The sequence below is a fragment of the Falco punctatus genome, assembly GCF_963210335.1.
Source record: "Falco punctatus genome assembly, chromosome: 1".
Classification (NCBI taxonomy): Eukaryota; Metazoa; Chordata; class Aves; order Falconiformes; family Falconidae; genus Falco; species Falco punctatus.
In genome coordinates, this window is record NC_137580.1 from 100,208,356 (window position 1) to 100,214,355 (window position 6,000).

A 6,000-nucleotide genomic window follows, 5' to 3' on the forward strand; every position below is an offset into this window, starting at 1 on the left:
CCGCGTACGCTGCACCCCTTCATTCTTGTAACACCTCATTTTCCCGTCACAGGGAACGGCTATGAGCTCAAGAGGTTAAACCGTGCAACAGCTCATAATGGCTTACTTGTGCAGGGGAAGACTTGTATGAGCTTTTCCCAAGCAACACATTCACACCACTCGTTTTTTCCAACTCAGAAAGTGCACTCCTGCAAAATCTCTTCTATTTGAAAAAAATATATTTAAAATCGCTGTTACTAACATGCTTCGTAATGCAAACAGAGCAAATGCACCCCTATTTCCCACAGCAAAATGGAATGTCATACAGAAAGGATTTAACAGCTTGAGCCACGTGGGTGCATTTGTATATGGAGGCAATAAGTATTAATGCCTGGGCTGCGAGTGGGGAAAGGGCAGAGCTATGTGAACCCTGAAGCCGCAGCGAGCAGCTCCCGTGTTCCGGTGGTGTAAACTGGGCTGGGATCTCGGACCGTGCTCACCGTACCAGTGCTCAGATAGGATTGGTGGAGCGCTGCTGCCATCCGGCGAAAACATTGGGTACTGCAGCCGCCCGGTTGGTAAAGCGCTTGCTGTTACGTGGCGAAAAAATTTGGGTACTGCAGTCACCCGGTTGGTGGAACGCTGCTGCCATCTAGCGAAAAGATTTGGGTACTGCAGCCGCACGGTTGAGGGCTCTGGCGAACAAAAATTGGTACCAGACCACGGGGCTCGAACGCGTGGCCTCTGTGCGGGAAAGATTCTACCGACGGCGTGACGCGAACCTGGGTCATTGCATTCGAGCCACTTCTACGCATGCGCTGCCCTTAGTTTGCTAGAAACGCTACTACGCATGCATGAAAGCGGATTTCATAATACGCATATGTAGCCACAAACCCCGCCCCACGGCATCGAGCATGCGCTGCCCTTAGTTTTGTCAGAAGGGCTACTACACGTGTGAAAAAGCAGATTTCGTAATACAAATACATAGCCACAAACCCCGACCCTAGGCATCAAGCCGAGTCTGCTCATGAGCTGCCCTTAGATTTGCCAGAAATGCTACTATGCATGCGTGAAAGTGGGTTTCGTAATATGCATATGTAGCCACAAACCCTGCCCCGTGGTGTCAAGCTGATTCTGTGCATGCGCTGCCCTTAGTTTTGCCTGAAACCCCAGTCCGCATGCATAAAAAGTGATTTTGTAATGCACATGTGCTGCCAGAAACCACGCCTCGCGGCTTCAAGCCCATACTGCACATGCGGTGCCCTTACTTTTGCCAAAAACACCACTGTGCATGCTTAAAAGGTTCTTTTGTAATGTGCATGCGCCGCAGCAAACCACGCCCCGCTGCGTCAAGCCAATTCTGCGCATGCGCTGCCCATAGCTTTGCCAGAAACTCAACTGTGCATGCGTAAAAGCTGATTTCATAATGCGCATGCGTCACGGGAAACCATGCCTCTAGGCGTCAAGCCCATTATGCGCATGCGGTGCCCTTAGTTTTGCCAGAAATCTGACTGTGCATGCGTAAAAGCCGATTTCATAATGCGCATGCGCTACCAGAAACCACGCCTCACGGTGTCAAACTGAGTCTTCGCATGTGCTGCACTTACTTTTGCCAGAAAACCAACGGCACATGCGTGAAAGCTGATTTCATAATACGCATGCGCCGATGGAAACCACGCCCCACGGCATCAAGCCAATTCTGCGCATGTGCTGCCCTTAGTTTGCCAATAACGCTACTGTGCATGCGTACTAGGGTTAGGGTTAGGGTTAGGGTTAGGGTTAGGGTTAGGGTTAGCGTTAGGGTTAGGGTTAGAGTTAGCGTTAGGGTTAGGGTTAGTATTAGCGTTAAGGATAGGGTTAGGGTTAGACGCTTAGGGTAAAGGGTTAGGGTTAGGGTTTCTTAGGCTTTCTTAGCGTTAGGGTTAGGGTTAGGTACATTCTATGCACAGCTCGACCAGAGAAGGTTCCAGCAAGATTTTCTGTTGGTTGCTCTCATTTGGCAATAGCAATCATGTGAAGCACACCACAAAAGTTGTGCTACCTGCTTTCTGGGCTGAGATGGGGAACCGCTGACTTTTGCACTCGGCCGGAGCCAAAATGCTCCACGGCACACCCCATGCACACCTCCACCGGAGAAGATGCCAGAGGAAGAGGCCAGCTGTGCCCCTTTGCGCTAAGCGGCAGGCCGAGGCCAGGTCTACCCAGCTGCGATAGGCGGCAGAGGCAGAGGCCAAGTCTACCTCAGTACAGGGCAGGAAGGGTTAAGGTTAGGGTAATTGTTAGACGCTTAGAGTTAGGGTTAGGGTTAGGTTTAGCGTTAGGGTTACGGTTAGACCCTTAGGGTTAGGGCTAGTGTTAGAGTTAGCGTTAGGGTTACGGTTAGACCCTTAGGGTTAGGGCTAGTGTTAGAGTTAGCGTTAGGGTTACGGTTAGACGCTTAGGGTTAGGGTTAAGGTTAGGGTTAGGGTTAGGGTTAGGCTTAGACGCTTAGGGTAAATGGTTAGGTTTAGGGTTAGGGTTTGGGTTAATGTTAGGTACATGCCATGCACGGCTCGACCAGAGGAGGTTCCAGCAAGAATTTCTGTTGGTAGTTCTCATTCTGCCATGGCAGTCATGTGAAGCACACCACAAAAGTTGTGCTACCTGCTTTCTGGGCTGACATGGGGAACGGCTGACTTTTGCGCTCGTCCGGAGCCAAAATGCTCCACGGCACACCCCATGCACACTTCCACCGGAGAAGATGCCAGAGGCCAGCTCAACCCCTTAGCGCTAAGCGGCATGCTGAGGCCAGGTCTACCCGGCAGCGAAAGGCGGCAGAGGTGGAGGCCAGGTCTACCTCAGCACTGAGCAGGAAGAGTTAAGGTTAGGGTTACGGTTAGACGCTTAGGGTTAGGGTTAGTTTTAGGGTTAGGTTTAGGATTACGGTTACAGTTAGATGCTTAGGGTTAGGGTTAGTGTTAGGGTTTGCGTTAGTGTTATGGTTAGACGCTTAGGGTTAGGGTTAAGGTTAGACACTTAGGCTTTAGGGTCAGGGTTAGGGTTAGCATTAGGGGTAGCGTTGGGGTTAGAGTTAGCATTCGTGTTAGGGTTAGATACTTAGGGTAAAAGGTTATGGTTAGACGGTTATGCTTAGTGTTAGGGTTAGGGTTAAGGTTAGGGTTAGGGTTACGGTTACGGTTACGGTTACAGTTATGGTTACAGTTGGGTTTAGGGTTACAGTTAGGATTAGGGTTGTGGTTAGATGCCTATGGTTAGGATTAGGTTTAGGTTTAGGTTTAGGTTTAGGGTTAGGGTTAGGGTCAGGGTCAGGGTTAGGGTTAGCCTTAGGGTTATGGTTAGACGCTTAGGGTTAGGGTTAGACGCTTAGGGTTAGAGTTAGAATTACGGTTATGGATACGGTTAGGGTTACGGTTGGGTTTAGAGTTACGGTTAGGGTTAGGGTTATGGTTAGACGCTTGCGGTTAGGGTTAGGGTTTAGGGTTAGAGGTTAGGGTTATGGTTAGCATTAGGGTTATGGTTAGACGCTTAGGGTTAGGGTTAGGTTTAGGGTTAAGGTTAGGTTTAGGGTTACAGTTATGGTTAACAGTTATGGTTGGGTTTAGGGCTACTGTTATTGTTAGGGTTACGGTTAGACGCTTAGTGTTAGGTTTAGGGTTAGGTTTCGTTTTATGATTAGTGTTAGGTTTAGGGTTATGGTTAGATGCTTAGGGTTAGGGTTAGTGTTAGGGTTAGGGATAGGGTTAGCGTTAGACGCTTAGGGTAAAGGGTTAGGGTTAGGGTTATGGTTACGTTTAGATGCTTAGCGTTGGGGTAAGTGTTAGGGTTAGAGTTAGGGTTACGGTTAGAAGCTTATGGTTAGGGTTAGGGTTAGGGTTAGGGTTAGAGTTACAGTTATGGTTAGTGTTTGGGTTTAGGGTTACGGTTAGGGTTAGGGTTATGGTTAGACGCTTAGGGTTAGGGGTTAGGGTTAGGGTTAGGGTTAGGGTTAGATGCTTTGGGTTAGGGTTAGGGTTAGGTTTATGGTTAGTGTTAGGGTAAGGGTGTCGCGACGGAGGGAAGACACAGTCACTCAATATGAGTGATCAGCAGACTTCATTTATTGTACCTTACAGTCACCTTTTATGCCTTCTTATAATTAGCTCATACATATTACAAAAGTTAAGCTCATTATTGGTTAGTTGCCTAAATACCAAGCCTGCCCCTAGTTTCTCTTCCGTAGTTATCTGTTCCCACCTGCAACATTCTTTTCCCACCAAAATCTTCCTGTTGTATTTTTGCTTTACTTCAGATAAGCTGAGAGCTATGTGCATTTTTGTCCAGCCAGCTGGACTATGTCTATGTGAACTTTTTCAGCTAGCCAGTTATCCACATAAGGGTTAGGCTTAGCGCTAGGGTTAGCGTTAGGTTTAGGGTTAGGGTTAGGTTTATGGTAACAGTTACGGTTACGGTTAGGGTTGTGTTTAGGGTTACTGTTAGGGTTAGGTTTACTGTTAGAAGCTTAGGGTAAAGGGTTAGGGTTCGGGTTAGCATTAGGGATAGGGTTATGTTTAGCGTAAGGGTCAGACGCTTAGGGTAAAATGTTTGGGTCAGGGTTAGGGTTATGTTTAGGGTTAGGGTTACGGTTAGACGCTTAGGGTTAAGGTTAAGGTTTGTGTTAGGTTTAGGGTTAGTGTTAGCGTTAGGGTTATGGTTAGACGCTTCGCGTTTAGGTTAGGGTTAGGGTTAGACGCTTAGGGTTAGGGTTAGGATTAGGGTTTGTGTTAGGATTAGGGTTAGGTTTAACGTTAGGGTTAGGGTTAGACGATTAGGGTAAAGGGTTAGGGTTAGCGTTAGGGTTAGGGTTAGACGTTTAGGGTTAGGGTTAGGATTAGGGTTTGCGTTAGGTTTACGGTTAAATTTAACGTTAGGGTTAGTGTTAGACGATTAAGGTAAAGGGATAGGGTTAGTCGCTTAGGGTTTGTGTTAGGGTTTGGGTTAATGTTAGGTACATGCCATGCACAGCTCGACCAGAGAAGGTTCCAGCAGGGATTTCTGTTGGTAGTTCTCATTTTGCAATGGCAGTCATGTGAAGCACACCACAAAAGTTGTGCTACCTGCTTTCTGGGCTGAAATGGGGAACCGCTGACTTTTGCGCTCGGCCGGAGCCAAAATGCTCCACGGCACACCCTATGCACACTTCCACCAGAGAAGATGCCGGAAGGCATAGGCCAGCTGTGCCCCTTAGCGCTAAGTGGCAGGCCGAGGCCAGGTCTACCCAGCTGCGAAAGGCGGCAGAATCGAAGGCCAGGTCTACCTCAGCACAGGGCATGAAGGGTTTGGGTTAGGGTTACGGTTAGACGTGTAGAGTTAGGGCTAGGGCTAGGGTTAGGGTTAGTGTTAGGGTTACGTTTTGTGTTATGGTTACGGTTAGACGCTTAGGGTTATGGTTAGTGTTAGGGTTAGCATTAGGGTAACGGTTAGAAGCTTTGGGTTAGTTTTACGGTTGCGGTTACGGTTACGGTTACAGTTAGGGTTATGGTTGTGTTTAGGGTTACGGTTCGGGTTAGGGTTAGGGTTAGCTTAGGGTTATGGTTATAGTTATGGTTACGGTTATGTTTGGGTTTAGGTTAAGTCATGTGCGTCAGGTACGGGTGCCCCGTTCGCGCCGGTTCGACCGCCCAAAGGCAGGAATTTCTCGAGCCCGTTTCTTGACGGCCAGCGAGGCTGACTGAGGTCCTCCCTGTACGCCGGGTCCGTCCATCGGTTCCAGGCGATTGTCACCGGCCAATTGCAGGGCACGCGGAGAGCTGGTGACCACCACCGCCTCTTGGAGGATGTGCCCCCTGTGCCGAGGTAGAACTGGCTTCCGCCTCTGGCCAAGCGCTCCTCCCCCCCCAAAAGCATCCCGGACGCGAGGGTACTGGTTTCAGCTGCTCCATGCGGCATCCCGGGAGGCTCCCTGGCAAAGGAAAGAGCCCGCTGGGATCTTACCGCTGCAGGGGAGGGGGGGGTGCGAATGGAGAGGTGGGTCGGGCACCCGAT

The 6,000-nt window shown here is 49.3% G+C and overlaps 1 long non-coding RNA gene across 1 annotated transcript; it reads left to right on the plus strand.

The window, feature by feature from the left end:
* The first annotated feature begins 3,327 nt into the window (after nucleotides 1-3,327).
* LOC308069281 lies at nucleotides 3,328-5,059 on the plus strand. The gene is made up of 3 exons (XR_013930333.1): nucleotides 3,328-3,751; nucleotides 4,576-4,755; nucleotides 4,825-5,059. It is a non-coding gene; the product is annotated as an uncharacterized lncRNA (long non-coding RNA).
* Nucleotides 5,060-6,000: the final 941 nt, after the last annotated feature.